The sequence below is a fragment of the Capsicum annuum genome, chromosome 12, assembly GCF_002878395.1.
Source record: "Capsicum annuum cultivar UCD-10X-F1 chromosome 12, UCD10Xv1.1, whole genome shotgun sequence".
NCBI classification, from domain to species: Eukaryota; Viridiplantae; Streptophyta; class Magnoliopsida; order Solanales; family Solanaceae; genus Capsicum; species Capsicum annuum.
In genome coordinates, this window is record NC_061122.1 from 99726211 (window position 1) to 99751792 (window position 25582).

Consider the following 25582-nt stretch of genomic DNA (forward strand, 5'->3'; position numbering starts at 1 on the left):
ATCATAAGAGCCTGTAATATGTGTTTACTCAGAAAGAGCTTAAGCTCAGGCAAAGGAGATGGCTTGAGCTTCTTAAGGGCTATAACATGAGTCTTTACTACCACCCAGGTAAAATTAACATAGTTGCTGATGCCCTTAGCAGGTTGTCCATGAAGAGTCTTGCTCATGTGGAAAAGGGGAAGCAGGAATTGGTGAAGGATATTCATCATTTGGCTAACCTTGGAGTTCACCTCTTGGACTCTGAGGATAATAGTGTGTTTGTACAGGAGGTGGTACAATCGTCTATTGGTGCTAAAATCAAGGAGAAACAAATATTAGATCATATATTGATGAATATCAAGGGTAATATAGGTGGGCAGAAGGTGATGGCCTTTCAGATTAGTGGTGATAGTACCTTACGGTACTAAGGGAGGCTATGTGTTCCCGATATAGATAGTTTGCGAGAAAGGATCTTTGCTGAGGTGCATGAGTCGCATTATGTCGTTCATCCTAGTTCGACAACAATGTATCATTACCTTAAAAAGATGTATTGGTGGAATAATATGAAGTGGGATATGGCTAGTTTTGTGGCTAAGTATATGCAATTGAAAGTTGAGCACATGAGGTCCGGAGGATTTTATCAAGAAATTGAGTTACGAAAGTGGAAGTGGGAAGTGATCAACATAGATTTCGTTATTGTCCTTCCTTGATCTCAAAATTAGTTTAATTCAATTTGGGTCATCGTGGATAGGATGATGACGTCTGCTCATTTTTTGCCTGTGCAGACAAATTTCTCGGTTGAGGACTATGCGAGGTTGTACCTCCAAGAGATTGTGAAGTTGCATGGGGTACCTATTTCAATTATTTTAGATTGTGGTATGTAATTTTCATCTCTTTTTTTGGTGGTTATTTAAGAAAGGGCCAGGGACTAAAGTGAGTCTGAGTACTGCTTTCCACCCATAGTCGGATGGGCAAGTAGAAAGGACTATTCATATGTTGGAGGATATTATTCGTGCTTGGGTGATTGACTATGGTGGTAGTTGGGTTGAGAACTTACCTCTTATAGAGTTAGCATACAACAATAGCTACCACTCTAGCATTGGGATGGCTCCATTTGAAGCCTTGTATAGTAGGAGGTGTAGGTCACCGATTGGGTGGTTTGAGGTTGGTAAGACGGATATGTTTAGATCGGATTTTGTTCACTAAGCTATGACGAAGGTGAAGGTGATTTGGGATAGGCTAAAGGCTACCCAAAGTCCTATGCGGATATGATGTGTAGGAAATTAGAGTTTAAGGTTGGGGTTAGGGTGTTCTTTAAGGTATCTCCCATGAAGGGAATGATATGGTTTGGGAAGAAGGGAAAGCTACCCCGGTATGTTGGTTTGTACTTGATTTTGAGAAGAGTTGGCAATGTTGCTTATGTGTTAGAGTTGCCTTCTAGGTTGAACTTTATTCACCAGGTATTCTATGTTTCTATGTTGAGAAAGTTTGTGGGTAATATGTCACAAATTATTCCTATCAAGGATTTTGGTATTTTAGATTCTCTGTCTTATGATGAGGTTTCTATTGAAATCTTAGATCAATAGGTTTGTCAGTTAAGGACTAAGGACATAGCTTCGGTGAAGGTTCTAAGGAGGAACCACAAGGTTGAAGAGACTACATGGAAAGCTGAAGAGGACATGAAGTCCAAATATCCATTCCTATTTTCTGCTTCAAAAATTCATACATACGGTATGTTTTGATCTTACTATCATTGTTTTCTGACTTAGTTAAAAAAGATTGATTTCCTTGGTATCTTTATTTTCTAACTTAGTTAAAGGTAAGAGTAGAGGCGTGTGGGGTCCAAATTGTGCTTGTACTTCCTTATTCCATCATTTGGGGTCAAATGATCCAAGCGGGGGAGAATTGAAACACCCTAGGTTTTGGCCTTGGAAAATTCCTGAGCTTTGAGCTTACTATCCTTGTAATAACTCACCATATGAGTCGTATGGCATGGCTACGAGTCAGGTGACCCAACTCCTAAGGTATCCAATGAGTGATGGTTAGTTTTTTATTGTGGTTATGACTTGGTGGGTATAGGTCATATGGTTTGGTAGATAGTGACTTGACTTGGCTCTGAGTATGAGTGGCTCACTAAGAGCCGTGAGGATAAGGTATGAGTGGTATAATGGAGCTATATGTTTTCCAGTGTCTAGCCCTTGATGTTCTTCTTAGGGTACGACTAGATGGTACTAGTTATATGGTATGGTTATGAATTGGGCAAGAGAGTCGTATATTTGACAGAATGTGGTGCCCAACTTTCTGACCTAGTGACGACTAGAGGATACCACTCGTAATATGGTGGTGATGAGTTGCAGGGTCCACTAATATCCACCTACGAGTTTTCTATAGTTTTAAGTTGGGCGTATTCTGGACATTTTCCCTCTTAACTCCTTTTGACCCCACAATATAAGACACCTTTTAGGGGCTATGTTAACCTGTTATTCTCATTCAGACACTCTTAAAATCTTTCTTAAACTCTTGGTTCAAGAAAAGGCTAGGGTTTCTACAAGGCAATCAATTAGAGGATTTCAAGAGTGAATCTCTTTGTCTTCCTTGGTGTTTAAGGAATGTTACTCTTCCCTCATTGTTAGTTCAACTAAAAGCATGTTTTAATGAATTATTTTCATGGTATTATTGTGGTATTATTTTGGTTTTGAAATAGAATTTGGGGGTTTTGGTTTTTTATGGTTGGATAATGTTTTCCCATGTTTTACTTATGATTTTTCATATTATAATTATGGTTTGAATATATGGTTGCATGGGAATGGTCAATTGATACTTGGTTTTGGTTTTTGAAATTATATGCTCTCAACGTGTTTGTTAAAATGCCAATGAGAATGACTTTTGTCACATAGTTTGACTTTTCTTGAAATCTTTGCATTGCTTAAAAGGTAGGAACTTAAATTGGTTTGGTTGGTTTTAAATGGTAAGTAAAGGCCTTAATGGCCATGGTTTTGGTGAAATGGAAACTTTGGAGTCAACTTAGTTTAATGGCTTTGATATGTCATAAAAGGATAGACTTGCAATCTCTAAATTTTGGTATGACAATAACAACGGTTAATGCCTAATTAAAAAGACTCCTTGGAAAATGGTTGAAATGTATAATTGGTTTTAATTTGGGCTTAAAGGAGGTTGTGTTAGCAACATCGTGGAAGGTGGAGGTCCCGAGGGGACCAATTTTGGAAACTAATATTTTCCGATGTAAGGTTGGTCTTGGTGACCCTGTGCATGATGTCACACTTATATTTTGGGAGATATACTAGTCATCTCATGTTTTATCCTATGGTTCGTGTGGCTAACACACACCGGGTCACTTTCAGTAGGGGGAGTTGAACCCATATAGCTTGTGGATGGTTTTGGGATGAAAAAGCTACACAACCCAGGTAAAAGGGTTTAAATGTATGCTAAATCCGATTCTATTTCTCGGCACAATATGTAAGTATGTTTGTGATTGTATACATTTATTTACTTTGGTTTGAATTACTCGCATTATTTTATCTTATCCCTGAGTACGTGCCAGCATTCACTCTGCTAACCGTCTTCGAGCGCTGTATCCCCATGCAATACAAGAACCAGCCATACTACCATTCCTCCTACTCATTGACTTGGATTCGGGGACAACTTTGAGTCAGACTGAAGTTGTGAGCTTCTATACTTCTAAAGGCTCCATTTTGTGCTATGGACTTTTTTTATTCTTATTATTTCCTTGGTTTGGTTTTGGCTATGGTCGGGGGTATGTCCTAACCAAATTTTATTAATTCTGGTTAGAGGCTTTGTCAGACAACTACGGGCATGAGAGATGTCGGTATTGGTGTCCACTTTGATATTAGTATTGACATTGGGGTTGGCACTGGTTGGATATTTGATTGAGGTTGTTAGATTATGATTATAGACTTTGTTTACTGTCGTTGAAATATTATTGTTTTATCTTATTATATGTTTAAAATTCATTCGACATTGGATATAAGACGGTTACGGTTGGATATTGAGGGTGGTCTCTGGTCCTGGTTTGAGATGCCTAACACGACTAACCCCTAGTTTGGGTTGTGTTACCTATGCCTTGCATTGATGATTTATTTGACCAACGTCATGGTGCTACAGTGTTCTTTATGATTGACTTAAGTTACCAACAAATCAAGATTCGGGCTGAAGATATCCAAAAAATATCCTTTAGGATCAGGTATGGTCATTATGAGTTCCTAGTGATGTCTTTTTAGTTGATCAATGATCCATCTACATTTATGGATTTAATGAAGTACGTTTCAGGCCTTATTTAGATTTCTTCATGATTGTGTTCATTAATGACATCCTTGTGTATTCAAGGAGTAGAGAGGAGGATATGCAACCTTTGAGGATTGTGCTCCAAGCTTTTATAGACCATAGGCTTATTGCCAAACTCTCTATGTGTGAGTTTTGGCTTAGTCGGTGACATTCTTTAGGCATATGGTGTCTAAGGATGGGGTTATGGTAGACCCAACAAAGATTGAGGCTATTCATGATTAGGTGAGGCCTACATCTTCGTGTAAGGTTCGTAGCTTCATTGGTTTGGTCGGTTACTACAGATGGCTCTTTGAAAGTTTTGCTACTATTGGAGAACCAATGACTAGATTGACTCAAAAGGAGGTTCCTTTTTGATTGTTCGAGGAGTGTGAGTCAAGCTTGGGAAAGGTCGAGAAATTTCTCACTTCAACTCCTATTTTGGCTCTTTCTGTCAAGGGTGAGGGATTCACCGTATATTGTGATACTTCTGGAATTGGTTTGGATTGTGTGTTGATGCATTAGGGTTGTGTTATTACTTATGTATTGTGGAAATTGAAGGTGTACGAGCGCAACTACCCACTCATGACTTGGAGTTAGCAACGGTAGTTTTTATACTTAAAATTTAGAGATATTATCTTTATGGCATGCATTGTGAGATTTTCATAAATTATCAGTCTTCAACATCTTATGACCTAGAAAGAGCTTAATTCTAGGTAGTGTATATGGATGGAGATATTTAAGGATTATGACATCTCTATTATGTATCATTCGGGCAAGGAAAACATGGTGGCGGACACCTCGAGTTGGAAGGTGGTAAGTATGGGTAGTTTGGCTTTTATCTTAGTTTCTTAGAGGCCCTTATCATGGGACATTCAGTCCTTAGTAAACCTAATGGTTTGACTTAATATTTTAGACCCTAGGAGGATTCTTGCTAGCGTTGAGTGATGGTCTTCGCTATTTGAGTAGATTTGAAGTCGTCAATTTTAGGATATTAGACTTTGCATCATCGTGAATAGGTGTTGAGTGGTGAGTCCAAAACCATAGATTCTAAGGGTGTTTTAAGATTTGATAGTCGCATTTATATTTCAAGGGTTAGAGTGTTGATCTAGTAGATTTTGCGTAAGGCTCACAGCTCTAGATATTCTATTCACTTGGGTACAACTAAGATGTATAGTTATTTGAGGTAACAGTATTGGTAGAGTGATATGAAGAGATATGTGGTAGACTTTGTAGCTCATTGCTTATGTTGTCTGCTGATGGAAGGTTGAGCATCAGATACCTGGTGGCTTGATTCAGGGTTACTTATTCTCAAGTAATAGTGGGAGCAGATTACCATGGACTTTATTAGTGGTTTGCCTAGAACTTCCCGTTGTTCCGATGGTATTTGGGTTATTGTGGATCAGTTGACTAAATTGGCATCTTTTATTCCTGTTCAGATGTTCTTCTGTACTGCTAGGTTGGCTTGTATCTATGTTAGTTAGATAGTCTATTTGAATCGTGTGCCTATATCTATTGTTTCAGACCAAGGTTCAGTGTTCATTTCTAGCTTTTGGAGAGCTTTTTATGAGGAGTTAGGTACTAAGGTGGATATTAGTATAATCTTCCATCCTCAAATAGATGGGCAGTTAGAGCGGACTATTTAGGTTCTTGAGGATGTGCTCCGAGCCTATGCTATAGATTTTAGAGGTCAGTGGGAGCAACACTTAGCTTTGTCACAGTTCACGTATAATAATGGCTACCATTCAAGTATTGAGATGGCACCTTTTGAGGATTTGTAAGGTAGGTGATGTTTTTTTTCCAAATTGGGTGGTTTGAGACCTCCAAGATTAGACCTTGTGGTATTGACTTATTTCAGGTGTTGCTGGATAGTGTCAGTGATTCAGGATAGAGTGAGGGCAGCTTAGAGTAAGCAGAGAGATTATAAAGATCGTAGACTTTTACCTTTAGGTTTGGAGTTAGTAATCGGGTATTTCTCCGTGTATTGCCTATGAAAGTGTGATGAAGTTTGGGAGAAAAGGCAAGATCAACCCCAGATACATTAGACCTTTTGAAATTTTTCCCACAGTTGGTGAAGTGGCTCATGAGTTAGCCTTACCCCAAAACTTTGCTATTGACCATCCAGTTTCCCCTTTTTCTATATTGCAACAATAAATTCCCAGTATGTCTCATCTGCTTTGATTGGACTCAGTTTAGTTGGATGAGCGATTGATGTTCGTAGAGGAGTCAGTGCTCATATTAGCCAGTTATGTCAGGCGGTTGTGCACTAGAGAGATTATAATAGCTAAGGTTTTGTGGAGGCATCGTCTGGTAGAGGAGGCTACTTGGGAGATTGAGAGCGAGATGCAGGCCCAGTATCCTCACTTGTTCAAGGATTTAGGTACATCCTAATCCTTTACTTTTACGGATGAAAGTTTTTTAGTAGTGCACATTGTAATGACCCCAGTTATTTTATGCATTTTCACTAATTTTTGCTGTTTAGAGCTTTTGTATAGTTTCCCTAAGTCATTTATGACTTGCTATAGCTGATAGTCCCATTATCGGGCAGTTTATTTGGTTTTAGAGCCAATTCCCTATTTTGAAGCCTTTGCTAGTTAAAATTTGCTATTGGGTAAAAACTTCAGTCAAACAACCTCGTATATCAATTCTGACAGTTCCAACAGCTCTAGAATTTTGATTTTAGGCTATGTGGACCCTAAGTTCGGGTCCTGAGGCTCCCAGAATCATTTTAGATTAATGGCCAAAAGTTAAATAGCATATGAGTGTGGGACCCACTTTTCATCGAAACGACCTTGGATAGAAATTTCAACTGGCTCATTGAGTTCGGAACATCAAATGTCATAGGATAGAGTAATTCATTTGTGTATAATGGATTTAAAATAAATCTCAAGGGGTTGATAGAGGCTCAAAATAATTCCAAGTCTCAGCTGGTACTGGTGCATTCGCTTAAGCTAAAGCAACCAATCCATCACTTAAGCGGCCTGGGTTGCCCAACAGGTATTTCTTAAGCGATGGCCGCTCAAGAGGCCAAAGGTCTCTTAAGAAACAATGCACAGACTCAACAAGTGTCACAAAAGCAACATTTGGTCGCTTAAGCAACTAGCGCTTAAGCGACGCAGTGTCCACTTAAGTGACACCTGGGAACACTATAAATTCGCCACTTAGCCCGTTTTCTTCCATTTTCACCCATTTCCAAGAGTGTAGAACCCTAAAAAGTGTGAAAACTTGGGAGAACTATTAGTGGGTGATTTTGGAGTGATCGTAAGCTCGAATAACTTATTTCTTCTCCAAATTCTTAGTAAGTTTCATGGATTAAATTCTCAAAATTTCCCCAAAATCCTGAGAATATTGGTGGGTTGATTGTAGCACCTTTAGAGCTCGAAATTCACCCATTCTTGAGGGTAAATGTTTCTTGAGCATAGAGGAACTCGTTGTCGATTTTGGAAGTGTGATTCCGCAAGCGGGGCCCCACATGAGTTTTAACGTAATTTTGAACCCAAAGCACAATGGTGCAATATGGTATCACTATTCTTGTTTTTATGAGTAGGTTATGATTTGGATAGTGTGGCATTTTGCAGAAGCTTCCCAAAAAGAAAAATCATTGATTTAGCAAATTCTTCGAGCTTTTCTTTGGCATCTAGGTAGGCTAGGTTTACCTTCTTCATGTATTGAGATAATTCATAGTATAATTATGATATTATTCTAGATATGGGACGTGACTTAGGCATTAGAGGTTTGATTGATATAATTAGTATTATTTGGACTGTTTAGCCTATTAAGGAGCTACAATTTAGGAGCAATTGAATTTGTTTCTCATGCTTTAGGTAGAATTGATATATTAGGGATAATTGTGGCTTATTTAACTTCTAGAAGTGAACTTAGATACCTTATCTAGTCTGGGGTAGAATCTGCCCTAGAACGAATTTTAGAGATTAGAAGTGGGCCCCCTCCGATGCACTTTAGGCCAAGATTTGTTCTAGTTCTTGTAGATGCATGTTATACCCATTGAAATAATTATTTTGGAGTTTGAGGAGATTGGATACATGATATTTATAATAGTTGGTACTTGGGAGTTGGTGCTAATTTTGGGCCAAATCCAGTGGATTATTGATATTGAGTTTCAGTTCAAGTTCAACAAATCATAATGATGGTGATATTGAGTTCATGTTCAAGTCCGATAAATGATGATTATGATTATATTGAGTTTCAATATAATTCCAGCAATTGATGTTCTAAAATGAGTTCCGGTTAGAGTCCAACTTTGAGAGGTTTTTATGATTTGCTTGATATTCGGTAAATTTATGAGACTTTGGGTATTTACTTTTCTTTGATTATATCTCAGGGCTTATGGAGGCTTGCGTGGGGTTATTCACCTTTTCACACTTACTGGCTTATCGGGGATATTCTTCTAGTATTAATTATGCTTTCTTTCATTTACATATGTTCTGGTTATTTATTGAAAGTGTTGGAGCTTATTTTCAGGTTTTTCGTTTTACCTTGACTTAGCTTATTTTTCTTGCTTTCTCATTGTATTTATATCATGATTTAGATCTGTCGGCCGATGATACTTACTGAGTACCCATGATTTTGGTATTCATACTACATTTCTGTATCTTTTTTTGTAGATCTGAGTACTAGTGAATGCCACTGACATGACAAACGTGATGAGTTAATTTCGGAGATAGGGTGGACTCTCGGAGTCTAAGTTTTCCCTTTTTCCTTCTATTATCTATGTCTATTCTTTCACTATTTGAGACGGATTTGTATTTGACTATTTCAGTATTTATGTTCCTTTTGTTAGTAGCTCTTGTACTGACACCACTACGTTGTGGGATGGTTGTTGATGTTTTATATATCTTTTAGACTATCATTACCACTAGGTGGGAATACACTGGGTTTGTTGTTGTTGTTGTTGTATTAGCCCATTGCTTATAGCCCCGAGCTATGATTTGGCTTACCTATTAAAGGGATAAAGTAGGTGCCATCATGACTCATAAATTGAATCGTGACGGAGGAGAGAGTTTAGGTGTGATTTGATGTCTTTTCTCTATAACCTATTAAAATAGTGTATAAACAAAAGTCAAAAAGTCTAAAAATATTGATAAATCGATGAATTATAGTATATCCGAACAACACACACCGCTCGATATTTCATTGTCTTTTAGATTTATCGATATACTGTTATCTCTTAGATTTATCTGATATACCGCTCGATAACTTTAGAGTAATCTTAGTTGTCTCTCTATTCACATAGAATTTTACTGAAATTGTTTGATTAGCGTGACACTATTTTCTCAATAAATTGTGTATTTTTTAATATAAGTTTAGTCAATATATCGGTCACTTTACAAAACCATATTAAATATTATGATTAGTTTTTCTCTAAGACATTGTTCTTATTGTTTCTCATGTTCCATGTTACAAACTAAAATTTGGAATTATAGGTGAAGTGCTAAGAAAGATCATGGTTATATTTAGAGTGGTATGAAAAGATATATTGACTATTTGATCAATAAGAGGTTTTGGTGCAAAAGCTAAACACTATTTCCGTTGCATGCTAACACATCCTACATCTTTACATGTTCAAAAATTGTTGTATTTATTTTTATTATTTATACAAATATCATATTTAGTGTAATGTTTGAACTCATAAAGTAAGGTACACGCGCGATATGCGTACCCCTACACTAGTTTCTTAAAAAATATGATCAAGCCCATCACTTTAAATATCTAATTGTCCAACGCTCAAAGTCTAATTGTCTTATCGTGAAGATGTGGTGCGATATGGTATTTTGCTATTTTTAATTTTCCTTGCTAAGACATTTATCTACTTTTCACTTTCTTGTTAGCTTTATTTTGAAGGTCTGATTATTCTATTTAAAATTATATATTAGTTTTGTAGTATTAGACATATGAAGTAGAGGAACCTCGATAGTTATGGTATGTAAACATGCAATATTTCAAAATATATTTCAATATAATATACAATTCAGATATTCTCATCTTGTGATAGTAAAGAGAAACTTATTGATTTCTAATGCTCATTTGAAAGTTATCTGGTCTTTGTGTTGTTCTACTATTATAAATTTATTATTTAATCATAAATTGAAAAATTAAATCAATAAAATATTATCAAAATGATGATTTTTATTTTTTCATTTGCTTTGTTTTTTAGAAATTTAAAAATAATAGAAATCTAAATTAGCCATTAGGTGTGAAATTTCATCTAACTTTTTGATTACCTCTTGGTTAATGAAATTATATGTACTCTCAGTGTCAATTAGTACACTTTTTTCATGATAACTAGTTATCTTGATGGTGTGATATCTAGTAATCCCGATAAATTCTGGCAAGAAATAATCATGGACTCATCTATCTAAGTAATCATAGTTATCCTAACTTCTAGTTCTTATTCCAGCTCCAGCAATTCGGGCACGGTTTCTTCTTCAATTATATCCACCCAAAATTTTTTGCTTTTTTGACTTACAAATGTGTTCAACCACATATATTTCATTTTAAGAGTAACACAATCCTTTATCACTCTTTTCAGCCATCTCCGTTGTAATTAATTTCCTTCTAGAATTAGTACCATTAAACCTGTTAACTCTATTTTTATTTGGTTTAAAAGGAATTTTGAATGTTGGGTTTGATATAAAAGGATTTTAGGAGTTGTGAGGCTTAAGATTTTTTGGGTAGGCAAAATGAAACCTTGATACTTGACAGCTGGTTTCAGACTTCATGATTGGGCTTGAGTTTGAAAAAAGTACTTTTGTGACATAAAATTTTGTAAGCTTGCATCAATATACTAAGATTTGATCCTCACAAGTTGATTAAGTTCTAACATTAATTCCTATGATATAGCTGAGTTAATTCTCATTGGACAGGTTTACTCCTAATTAATAGTGTGTCAAATTTAAGCTTTATAATTTTTTTATATCCCAAGTTTATTGTAGATTCTTATCACGACCCAACTGATAAGATCGTATAGGGACCTACTCTAATTCACCTAGATAGGAGAACCTTTTGCCACTCATCCAAAATATATGTGGAAGTCAATCAGAAATAATAAAATACCCTATTTTTTACAATTAGTTTACCGTAACTTGAAATACACCAATGAATATTTTTTCCAAGGACCTAGTCTAAACAGGTACAAGAGCTGCTAAGAGAAGACAAACTATATGCATGACCTAGCTTCCACCATAGAAGTAATGACAGAAGCTGTTGGAGATCTTTACCCTATCAATTAAGAAACATCTACTGATCCTAAAACCAAACTATACCCCAGAAAGGGTATAGCAAGAGTAGTATCAGTACAAACAACACATACTACTAAGTGTATCGATCTACCCGAATTAAATCACATAGACATCACATAAATATTTGAAAAGAAACATACAACTTAAAAGTTTCATTAGTCAAATATCTTTTGTCTTTTAACTCCTTAATACTTTTCGCGCTTACTAGCCTTACTAAGTGAGAGTCAACTTTTCCTTGCTAAATTCAAGCATAGCCACCACCTCTCATGGTATCACCAAGTCATCCCTTACCCCCTAATTAAATATACATTTAACCAGGCTTAGACCAAGGGTTCCTACCATTAATGACCCATCATTTCAAATCCTTACATAACACTTAACCTGGTAACGTCATTCTGCTTATGTTCTAACACCTTAGTAGTTAGATATTCATTTAATATTATAAGAAATTATGCTAGAAATTCAGCAACATCATGTCTACCCAATCTCAACAAAATTCATTGGACGATCCATATCCATAACATTCCTACAAGAATAGCAATGAACACCTTTCAAGTAACTTATATTCATAAAGGATGCATATTTGTTTTCAATCAGTGACAGAGGTTAATCAAGAGTAAGTAGATATAGATAATATACCAATTCAGGACCATAAATACAAACATTAACCAAGTCAATAACCCTTGACTCCAAAAGAATACACTGGCCATGTCTCAAATACATTAGTAAATAAATAATTAAAGGGTATGCCATTTATTTGTAATTTAACTAAGACCCTCAAGGATCTATTTACACCACAATAATGTTAATAATTATAAATTCTGATTTACTCAAGAAATCAAATGTAGCAAGAAAACACATAAGACCGATTTACTTAAGAAACTAATTATAACAAGTCAAACCATATGTCTAGTTTACTCAAGAAACTAAATATAGCGAGTTGTTGATAGATATCACCCTTTACCTTGTGATTTTTAGGGCGTCGTCTTGCTAACCCTTGTCTATAACCTCAGTGCAACTCTCACCTTTTGAGTCTCTAGTTGATTAGACGAGGGTTGATAGCCTCGAATCATTATTGTAACCTTTTTTTCCCAATCACAAACTCCCTTGTGAGGACGTTCTCGAATACAACCAATTCTTATGCTTTTGCAGTAGCTTGGGTTCAGTTAACACAAAGAAGATTGCAATACACGCAATCATAGTAGAATAGATAAATCTCCCAATTCCCTTACGTAGCTAATCCACTAGAGTTTCTACAATCTTAGTCAAGGATTTTAGCCACTCTACTTATGCAATAATCCATGCTAATTAATGATGAAGGCATGTAATTAATTGCACAATGATGAAAGAATAAAATCTAAAATCTCTAATTGAATTCAAAACTAAAATCTCAAGAACAAAATCTCAATGATCAAAGTATGTGAATATATCAAAAGTAATGTAAAAATGCGTAACCTAATAAAGGAATAACCCTAAGGTATTTATAGTATCTCAACATGATAAAGAAATCCTAATAAAAATGGAATAGGAAAAGTAAGTTTGCAGTTACTACGACTCGTAATGTCTCCTTACAAGTCATATGTTGCTAGTCTTAGGCATTCCAGTGAACTTTCATCTTTAGGGCTTCAAGCTTTTGTTGTCATTACGATTCAACACCATGAGTCATAGTCACCATTTATGACTCGTGGTCTTCACTCTTTATCACTTGAGCCTCAAACTTTAGGACCTTGCACACTGGTCTCATTATAATTGCTTACTACGAGTCGCAGTTGGTCCCTACGACTCATAGTCTTTTATAACTTCAATTCTGGACCTTAGCACAGCTCACTGTGGTTATTATGGCTTCATACTATGAATCATAACCACTCTTTATGAGTCGTGGTCATCCTTTACTTAGCTTTTCAGCTCAGCTATTAGTCAGTATTCTTCTTACGAGTTGGGCTATAGGTCATATAGTGTCTTAATGACTCGTAGACTAACCATTACTTCAAATTTTCCAGAGACTTTTTTTCCAATTTTTAGATCAAGACACTTTCTTTCTGATCTACCTGCACTCATGCAACAACACATCATATCTATCAAAATAACCTAAGTCCAAGCATAAATTCCTCGTGTTAAGCATCGAATGTTCCATGTTTTCAAGGCACATCAACACCCTCAACTTATATATTTTGCATGTCCTCAGGAAAAACAAGAATCAATACCCATAAAAACACGATGGTTAACAGTGGAGAGTTTTTGACAATTTTGACAGTCAACTTTATTGATAACCACATTTAATGTTTTTACCCCTTCTATTTCATTGGTCAAAACCATTACTGTGTAATGAGATTTGGTGAAATAGTATGACCCATAGGAATCCAATGATGGCATTAAATTAGCAACAACTAACTAGGCCTATGTAAGGCACACTACTCGGACAGATACACAACCTAACATTGCAACCCATGCACCCTCAAAGTCAAAGAAGTCCCTATTGGTCATTTTGATTTAGACTAATATTTTAGTGATGGTCTAGAGATACTCACACTCTCTAAAAAATTTTATTCAGTGTACATAGAATGCCATAGGCTTTCCCTTATGCTCTTTTCCTAATTTTCAGATGGTTAGGCTAAGGTCACTATAGGACTTCGTTAGGCTTGTAACATAGGCTTGTGGATGGTTATGGTATATTAGGGAAATTTTTAATTGACTTAGCCTCCTTGGCACTATGTTTTCTTAGGATCCATATTTTCTATCATCTTTCTATCCAATCCTCCCTTATCTTACCCTTTTTTTTTTCATGCTCATTTTTAGGCCAAGTGTGGTTCTCTTTTCTCATTATATTTTTCTTTTACTTTATTTTTCTTTTATTTCTACCATACCAGCCCTTATTTATGTTTTCCTATCTACACCTCTTTTTTCATATTGGTTTTTTCCCTCTGCACCCCTATAATGACCACTCTCAACTTAGGCGATTTGCCTGATTTATGGTGCATAGTGTCCAAGGAGGACCAGAGCCAAAACAGGTTCATTGTAGTCAAATGGGAAGGTAAAATTAGTGTAAACAAAAAAATTAGGTCAACTAGGCTCAACTTATGGATCAACGGATTCGTATTTCATTTGGTACGGAATTTCAGGCTCGAGTGGACTCTTAAAAAAATAGCCTATGATCATCTCATTACCAACCATCCTACTGAGAATTAAGTACCACCTCACACTCACTTTGTATAGGGTCACGTTGTCAGTCACTACCTATCCAGTTCATGTACGTACATGTCACAGTTATCTCGTTCCTAATTCTAATGCCATTAAGGAATTCTCAGCAGTCACACACACACATAGAGTTTATTACAAAAATTTTCAAGAGGGGTGTCAATTTTCAAATCATACCACATATCAGACAAACTATTTTAATACATAACACTCTCTCACTTAAGCATCATTAACAATACAAAAACACTAACATGCCAATTCATCATTCAAATTGTGGCCTACGGGCCTACCTAAATTTGATACACTATACCCAGTGCATCTCACAATATAAATATGGATCGAGGACATTGATAATGCTCACCTATATCGTTCTATTTGGTAGAGGACAGTCATTGTCAATAGCTTAAATTACATTGAAGTTGAATCCATGAGGAGAAAAATTAGATATATAGTCCTATGGGTGTTAACAATTACTAAAAAGATTGCCGTGATGTAAACAAAGTAAAATATATGATTTAAAATGGGGGGTTTGATTTAGAACAAGGGTTTATCACTATCAACTTAAGTCAACAAATTAAAGAAGCACTTGTGATTGAAAATTCAATATGAGAAGGATCTTAGGATTAGGCCTACCTAAGGGCAAGTTCTGCATAGGAACATGATGATTTAGTGCAAATTTTATTTATTAATGATGCAGTAGGATAGGTTGAAAGTCCTTGAGGCTAGTTTGTCAACAAAACTTCAAGAATATCACTTGTTTACACTTTTGAGTACCTAACAAGTGTGTCAATTTCATACGCCTAATACCTCAATTGGGAATCATTATTTCTAGGAAGATGCCAAGACATAACCAACTCTCTATTCACCCTTATTTCTAAGATAGAAAACTACATCCATTATTGTCCACTATTTCTTTGTCCCCCATAGCCCTCTTTCAAGGATGCCATGGGTTCCTAAAGTTCACCCACATCCTTCTTTCAAGGATGATGTGAGCTTTAAATAGTTTGGGGTTTTCACCCATAAACCCATTTTGGTCATTTATTTTCTTCGCCCACAAATCCCAACCAATTAAACCAAGCAATAGTGAAACCCACCATCAACAAATTAGAATCTACACAAATACTTCACAAACCACACACAATTTTACCTTAGTTCAACATATTCCCAAGACAAATAAATTTAGTTAATCATGAAGTAAAGAGGAAAAAATATACCAAAAGGTTCATTTAAAACATCCATTCTTCAATTTAACCAAATTCAAAGCAAGAAATTCAACTATAATTGTTGCCCAAATTAGGGTTTGTAACTTCAAGTTTAATTTCTCTCCAAAAGTCTACAGTTCCCAAAAGACAAAGAGTTTGAGCCTCTTAAGGAAATTGGGGTCGTCTGTATACAATTGTAAAATTGCCCCTGAGTACTTTCCCGCATAGCCGTGATCGTTGAAGCTTGTCTGCAATCGAGGCTATCACGACCGTGTAAGAACAATGTATTTATGACCGTTTGAACTGGCTTGACTGGCCGAGATTGCAGCCCTCAGACTGCTATTGCGGTAATTGAGGTGATTTTCTACTTCATGTTTTCTAGCTACATTTTTTTCCTTTTTGATCCTTTTCAACTCAAATCCACATCTTTCCTTCTTATCACTTATATGACTATAAAATATGGAAATTAGTGCATTAAACGACAAATTTGTCTCATTTATATGTTTAAATCATTATAGTGTGCATAAATGTTGAGTGCTAATGAGTGGTAAATTCACCACTCATTAACACCCCCAACTTAAATCTTTGCTTGTCCTCAAGAAACACTACTTCTTTTCATGAGACAATGCATATTTATGCCTAATTTATATGACCCAATAATCATAATGACTTCAACTTGATTACTACCACAAGTATCCCTTCAAACATGGGAAAAGCTATTCTCATGACACCCCTCAACATTAAATGCAATTTTCAAGAATGCAAAAGACATTAAAGAACAACAATGCAACAATCACTAACTCTTAAGAAGTGACTCACTTTTCTGATCTCAACTCCACTATAGTCTATTTGCCTGAGTTTTTAGAAGGTGACAATTTCACCTACCTCAATTTGTTCACATGCCTCATCACAAAAAAAAATATCCCTTACCAAATTATCAAATATGAAACAAGGGATTTTGAGTGTAAAACTCTCTCTCTCACAAGGACTCTTGATGATAACAAGTATCATACCATAGACTTGTGATAACGCTCAAACTACACCTCTTATGTGAGAATGTAAGCGATCGTTGTCAATATATAACCCATCTAGCTTGGGGTCGAATTCCACAGGGAATATGGTGTGAACATAAATCGTTTGCGATTTAATCAACGGATAGTTGGATGTTTCCTGAAATGGAGGTTTTGGAGATTAGCAAATAATTGTTGGTCACTTTAGTTTCAGTGTTTGTAATCAAGAGTTTATGGAAAACTAGAATGATGTTCACTATGGGTTTTGGTACTTGACAGATGCTAATAGTGATTCAAGATTCTCATGATAGGTAGGAACAATAGATTGTCTTTATCAAAGTTATGCCTAAATGTCTCTCGACCTACTTAAGCATTTAATTACCTAATCCTCTCGGACTTTGGGAATTTATATTCACTGACCAGACTTCACCTTAGGTTAATTAACCTTGGTACAATGTCAATTATTAAACGGAAGGTTGGTAGATTCCAAGTCCTTGTCAATAATTCACTTCATACTATAGTTGATTTCTTATCTCAAGGAAATCAAAGAAGGTGCTATCTATCATTTGCAACCAATACACAATAATTAAAACTTCAGAATTATCAAGGAGTCCTATTACCTTTACAATCTTGAACACTTAGGAACTTATCAAGACCTAACTCATAGATCCCATAATTTGGGTTAAAGGGATTTAACCACTCATAATGTAATAATCGATACAACAAGTTGAATTCATAATTTGAAAGATGAACTTACAATAAGATGAATAGCAATGAGTGTTTCTCAGATTAGATCAAAGTAGAAATCCCAACATATCGATGATAATCTCTTCAAAGTTAATTGGTTTTTTCAAGCTAAGACACTAGAGAGAAATAACAAAATACGTAAGTTAAGAAATAGGTTCAGAATGTTGAGTATCCCCCAAGAAAACCCTAAACAATACTTTAAATAGTTCATCCTAATTATGGAAACAAAATTATAGAATTCAGTAATTTCTCGAACAGGTGATGATAGTTTGTGACGCCTTATCATGAGTATGATGAGTTATCATAGATGTCGTTAGCTCCTCTTTGCTTTTGATATTAGCTGCCTTAGGCTGATGGTGAATCCTGAAGGCTTATCAAAATTGTGATAACATATCAGACAATATCGTCACTTCTCCACCTCAGCTCCCATGTTCTGTCTAAGGATGATGACGACTCTGATGGCTTATCATAAGGCTGACAGCTTATCACATGTTGCAGTTATTTCTTCCAACTCAATCCCATTCTCTGTTTGAGGCTGATGATAAAGCTGGTAACCTATCAGAGTGCTGATGACTTATCAGGAATGTCATTAGCGATACTTCTCTTCTATTTTCTTCAGATTTTAACTCTTTTACTTCTATCTCTTGCCTCTTGACTTCCACTGCAAAATCAAAGATAAAAGAATCAAAAACGACAAAAGTTGCTTAAGACTTTGAAATTATTCTCAGTTAAAAGCCTCAAATATGTTAGCATCTGCTGACACATCAACACCCTCAACTTAAAACAATTGCTTATCCTCAAGCAACTAAAACACAACCAAGAGAATACACAGTACATTCAGCAGTCAACCATTTATATTATCTCAAAACATCTTCACCATCTCCAAGATCAATCAATTTACAAACAACTATGAATGTTATTGAAGAGCAACAACGTGACACACAGGAATCAAGATATGGCATCAAATCCACAACAACAACCATGCATGTATCACTCTTACACTATCCACACAAGTTAAAAACTAGCAACATAACTAGTGTGCCCTCACTACAAAGAAGTCCCATTGCAGTTATATCAGACATTACATATGTAACCATGGGGACAATCATAAGACTCTCACTCTCAGAATGAAGTTACAATCAATTTATGCCGAATACCATAGGCTTGCCCTTATTTTCATTACCAAGATCTTCAAACAGGTTAGCTGGGATCACTATAGGTCTTCTCTTTAGCTTGTAATATAGGCTAGGGACTGGTATGATACTCAATGATATTTAAAGTGACTAAGCCTCCTTGACACTACACTAGCTTTTGGGGTCTCACTCATTTACCTTTTTCTACTCTTCTCTTTTCTTGTTCAAACTTATTCAGGAATGGTGTGGTTCTTTTCTACAATCACTTCTTATTTTTCACAACTTTTCTTTTCTTGCTCTTTTCCACCTTACCCAGCTTTTTATTCCTCTTTTACTCTATCTTTCTTTATACTCATATTACATCATGCACCCCAATGATATCCACCCTCAACTTAGGATATTTGCCTAAGTCAAGGTGCATAGTGTCCAAGGAGGACTAGGGCTAAAATAGGTCCATTATGATATAAAAATGGGATGGTGATAGGTATTGTCAAAAGAAGTAGGCTATTCAGGCTCAAAATAGAAATCAAGGGGTATTATGCATACATGGAAGGTCATTTAGGCTAAAGTAAGCTAACATCAAAATAGCCTATGATCCTTTCCTAACCCCTATCCTTTAACCTAGGTAAGACTAACTGGGCAAGTTCTGTATTCAACATACAAAGGGAACTAAGTAGAATCTCACACGCACATGGCACACAAGTATATCACAAGTTACTACTTATTTGGTTCATGAAATTATTTAGCAATGGTTATCAAGTCACTAGAACTAATACCATACAAAGATGCACAGTGGTCACAATTAGATGGAAATTACAAGTTAAAGAATTAGACCACTTGAGAGGTGTTCACAAAATAACAAAATCGTGTTAACTACCTCAGGTACTTGTATTTATCCTAGTCAACTACAAAATGTTATAACAACAACTCACCCTATACCCTTAAATTAAAATCAAAGAAAAACTGAACTAAGGGTTTGGGTATACCTGGAGTAGATTAAGCATGGAAATCATGGGTCCCTGACCCTGCTGCTGTCTCCTCAACTACCTTTTCTCCATTGAGATTCTCCCTCCTTTCTAATACATCTGGCCCAGTAGCTATTGAGGGCCTACTCATTGAGGCACCTACGACTCTCGCTCAGATGGCTGCCTCCCATTTCTCATTGTCAATTAAGGACTCACATTGCCTTCTTTATCTTCTCTTTTTAGCCTTCTTTCTTGCCCCCTTCTTTATTTTTCTTTATTCATTACTGTCATGCCTTTATCTCTTACCCTTATCTTTTTTCTCACCCTTATTCTTCTTTCTCTTCACTGGTTTCTCTGTGAGATCAAGCAATGGGATTTCACCTTCAAACTCATCAACAGCCGGATCTACCAACACCATAAGTTGATATTGCTGTAATACTGCAATATTCACCTTCACCTTTTCTAGGGCTACTCTGAATTATGCAAGTTCTGAGCTCGACATTTTTCTTACCTGTGTAATAAAATGATTTTCTTATTCATCAATTAGACCGAGAAAGGCTAGGAAGGGATCTATTGTGACCTTAATACTCTTGTCCACCACAGAGGTAAATTGCTTAGAAAAAAGTTGCAGCTGGGCCTCACACCACTTGGATTATTTGGCCACTCTCCTGAAATTCATCGGGTTAAAGGCAAATTCTATGGTAGACACAACAACTGACGGATTTGTTTCATTTCTAGACACTGATTCTACTATTACTGAGGAGGTCAGTGCTGCAGCCTCAGAATCCTGCACCACTACATTAGGTGCTGAGCTGGTACCTGTAATTGGTGGGTCTATTTCAACCCCTACTCCTCTGTCAAATATCAGTCTCGAATGATTTTCATCATATTGGATAGGATTGGGGGTCTTCTTGGCAAATAGTTCTTTGTCTTACCCCATAACCTCAGGTACATGGGATGCCTTACATAACATTGTAATTTGACAAGGGAAAGGATATGCTGTATCGGGCCTTAAGACTCAAATTTTCATCTTTTTAGAAATGATCTCCCTAAAGTTCAACTTGAATTTATCCATAAGACTTGTGACTAATATTTCTCTTTCGTCTCCAGGGATATTATCTCCCTCAGTAGGCATCAAATGGGTGCGTACTACACCCCACCAGAACTTTTCCTCTTGAGTCAAGGAAACCTTAAAAATCCTCTCATTAGGGTTGGTCAGTTATTCAGGTTTTTCTTCAGCTATGAAGGTCGCTAACCAAGACCGTTGATCTCATGATGCTTCAACCAAGCATAGAAAGTAGGCAAAGTGGCCTGAGGAGTGAATCTGGGGCCATAAATAAATCTATTAATTGTCATTTCTGAGAGATCAACTACCATACCCCGTACTGGAACCTTATCCAACAAGGGCAGATATGCTAATTTGTCCCCTTCTTTACACATGTTTTCCAATCGAGCTTGATAGTTTTCATAGAACTCCCTAACTAGTGTAGGGAAAAATGAGCTTCCTCCTTTTATGGTCCATCCCAAGTTCTAGTCTTAGAATTTCTGCTCTACTTCAGGATATCTTTTTAGCCCAGTAGTGATGATCTTCTTTTCTTTAAAGATTGGCCATTTTATGGGCCTTTGTTTTATTCTGCGAAGCCCATCATAGAAGATTCTCTATGCCTTGGGAATTTTCCACCTAGCACTGTCTCGAACCTCAGGGTTCTTGCATTTAAGTTTCTCGAATTGGAGATTCTTCATCATCTTGTTGCTCAGCAAAAGGGGACTCAGATGATGGTCCCTCAAATTCATGTTGCTCAGACTCAGGTTCCTCAGAATTAAGATGATCTGAATCATGCTCTTTAGATTCAGCATGTTCAGACTCTTGTTGCTCAGAGGCCGTCTGCTCAGAAGCTGTATGTTCAGATATTGTTGGATCAGTATCACTCTCTTCACTCTCCTCCACCTCAACTGGTAGAGGTGGTGAAATCTTTTTTGGGTTTTTCTTTTTCTTTTGTTTCCTGAGCAGTGTCTCCTTCCCCTCTTAATCAGAGCCCTCATCGAAGAATCTCTGAGGTATACTTCCCTTGGTCCCTTTCTTTGCAGATTTTGGGTTCTTTCCTTTGGGTGCCATTATAAGACCTGTAGCAAGAGGAAAACCATTAGTCGACACTCCAGAGTATATACACAAACACATTAGTCATTAAAGTTCCACACCTCTTGAAAGAGTTTATTAATGCTTCAGGTCAAAGGTGTGACAACATGTCTGATAAGCCATCACAATTGTGATAGCTTATCATGAATATCGTCAGCTCTAAAAAAACCAACAAAATTTTATCAACTTCTGACGACGTGTCTGATAAGCCGTCACAAATGTGATAACTTATCAGCCATGTCGTTGGCTCATGACACAACCCCAACTCAACTTTAACTTGATTTTTAATCTAATTTCTTCTTAAAATCCCATCGATTCGTATTTTAAGCTGAGCTTTAAGTCCTAAGCTTGCACAGTAAACCGTAGTTCCCGATTTTCATACATTGGTAACCTAAACTTGACTTAATCTTCTTGGGAACCTTGGTTTACATTAGTTTATTACTTACCAACTAAAGAGAAGAGTTAGGTTTGAGCATACCTGATAAGTGTCTTCAACTTGGTTACATAAGTAAGAGGAAGTAGATGAAAGAAGAACTCTTGATTTTGACTTCAACCCACACTCACAAAGAAGGAAGTTTTCTTCTATTTTACTTGGAAATACTCTAGAAAGGGAAGTAAATAAACTAAATATGAAAGGAAATAAAACTTAAAGAAAAGAAAGAAAATACGCTTGAAGGGGGAAAGACAAAGCTGTGGGCCAGGTCAGATCTTTTTAATTTGGCCCAAAATTTTAGCTACTCTTTTAGGTTTTCTGACGACAAAGGATGACGGCTTATCATACTTGTGATAGACTATCATAAATGTCATCAGCCTTAACAGAACATGCCTCAATTTTGATTTCTCTGATAATGAATCTGACGGCTTATCATAATTGTGACAACCCATCAAATATGTCATCAGGAATACTTAGCTGGATACATCGATTCCACCTTCTTTGAACTAGAACCTAACTACAAAAATAAATACTTTGCTGAAACTTAAAAATTTTGGGTTACCTCCCAATAGCCCCTGATTTAATGTCGCGACATAACTTGGTTATCTTGACTACTCAGACTTTTTTAAGACAACCTACTGATATCTCTTTACCATCTTCATAGAATACATCCACGATTGAGTAAATACTTATCTCCTTTTGCTGGGTCATAGATGAGTGTATTTTGAATCTTGCTTCTTTGTTATTAAGCCTAAACTTTAGCTCATTCAACTCCATATCTACTATCACTCTCCTAGTTGCAAAGAATGGTCTACCCAGGATGATGAGTACTTCAAAGTCCACCTCACAGTCTAGGACTACAAAATCAGCAGGCAGTATAAAGTCAGCCACCTTTACCAATACATTATGTAATATTCCCACTGGACGCTTTACAGACCTATCCGCCATTACCAATCATATGTTTGTCAGGGTAGGATCCCCCAAACCCAGCTTCTTGTACACAACAAGTGGCATTAGGTTTATACTGGCTCCCAAATTGCATAGAGCTTTTGTAAAATTTAGGGACCCAATAGTGCATGGGATAGTAAATGCTCCCAGAAGTGCCTTTTTCTGCACTAAATACCTTATGGATATAACACCACAATGATAGAGATTATCCTTGGGGTCATGGCTAACCTTCCGTTTCTTCGTTATAAGGTCTTTCATAAACTTAGCGTATCCTGGCATTTGCTTAAGTACCTCTACCAAAGGCACATTTATTGTTAACTGCTTCAACATTGCCATGAATTTACTAAATTTTGTGTCCTCAACCATTTTCTTCAATCTTTGAGAAAAGGGAGGTGGTGATCTTGAGAGAGTTTTCACCACTACTTCCTTTTTCTTCTCTTTCCCTTTTCTGGAGCATCGTCAAAACCATCCAGCTTCTCAGAATCCATCGAACATTCGTCTTTGGGTTCATTCTTTACTTCAATCATATCTTCAATCAAACTTTTTCCCACAAAAATTCCAGGTAATATCTTACCACTTCTAGTGGTAATCGCTATACTTGAGCTATTATTTCATAGATTCTAGACAGTGTCACTAGGTAATGTTCCCTTCTTCCTTTGGTTCAGTGCTGCGAAGAGTTGACTCATTTGCTGTTCCATCTATTTGATTGTAGTGGAGTATGATTTTACCAATTAACTAATAGAAGATAGATCGATTTTCATGGTAGTAACACCTGAATTGGTAGCCTCCACTCTTTTTAACAATTTAGCCATCATGTTCTCCATGGACATCTTTTCAGAACTTGTTGTAGTAGCCTCATAATTTCCAGAAGGGACATATGGCCCGCTCCTATCATTATTGCTCCTCCAATTTCCTTGCTCCTAATTCATATATCCAGGCTTATCATAATAATTTCAGCCTTGATTCCCTTGGCTATTGCCTCAAAAATCCCTTAATTATTAACATAATTAGCCTCTTCTTTTGGATTAGCATCAACTCTATCTTGAGATCCTATAGCTTTCACCTTTTTAGTCTTTCCTGATAGCAAGTGCTTGGTTAGTAAGTCCATCTGCATTTTTAGGTGAGCCATGTCTTGGTCACTCTCCTCATCTCTTCTGCATTGTTCTATAGTCATACCCACAAAAATAACGGGGCTTGCTACTATAGAGTCTCTGGTATGCCATGACCGACTCTGTTTGGTCATTCTCTCTAGCATTTCTGAAGGTTCTGGGAATGTAAAATCAACAAACGAACCACTAGCAGCATTATCTACAATTGGTTTTGTTACAGAGTTAAGAGCCTTGTACAAAGTCTCCATGAAGTGTATGTCCGTCATATTGTGGTTCGAACACTGTGTCAGCTTCTTTTTGAATCTGTCCCAGGTTTCATGTAAAGCTTCAGTTGGGAGCTATCTAAAGTTGTTGATCTCATCCCTCAACTGTACCCTCTAGGAAGGTGGAAAGAGCCTTTCAAGGAAAGCTCCTTTCAACTGCCTCCAGTTGGTTATAGAATCGCTTGCCAGATAGAGACAATAGAAACAACCTCAACTGAATAGCATTCTGACACACTCCTGGGTTATCAAAAGATTACAGATGGTGACAAAGTTCACTAGATGCAAGTTTGGGTCATCCCTACGAAGGCCACCAAATAACCCCTTCAAATTGAGGAGTTGAATCATAGTACTCGTAATGTTGAATTTTAACCTAGGTGCCAATGGTGGAGGAATAATTGCACCCGTTTCACCTGCTCCATCTATTCCATCATCATCATTATTGAGGTTATACTAGATCGGCTGATAATCTTACCTTTCTTCGGAATGGATGGTTCCTATTAGCATTACACTGTACTAGTGCAGCTACTTGCTCTGCATGCATTGGGTTACCAGGGTTTATCAATTCCTCATCTTCCAAATCTTCATACTCAGGATTTGGATGCCGTACTTGTTGATGGACATTCTGCACATTCACCTGAGCTCTAGCTAAGGCAGCTAACCTGTCAGCCTCTTGCTAGTCTGCTATTCTTCTAATTCATTGCGGTTCCAGATTAAATAGTAATAATGGTTCTTCGGAGCTTCTGGTTCTTGGGATACACCACAAAAGTCCTACAAAAAACGAAAACAACAAATAAACATAAAACTAGGAAACTTGACTAACAGTCAATTAGTGCACACAAACTTCAATTTACAACCGTATTCCCCGAAAACGGCGCTATTTTTGATAACGCTCAAACTATACCT

At 36.6% G+C, this 25582-nt stretch overlaps 1 pseudogene; it reads right to left on the bottom strand.

The window, feature by feature from the left end:
* Positions 1–21229, bottom strand: part of LOC107849073 — a 57902-nt pseudogene extending 36673 nt beyond the window's left edge.
* Between the last annotated feature and the right edge of the window lie 4353 nt (positions 21230–25582).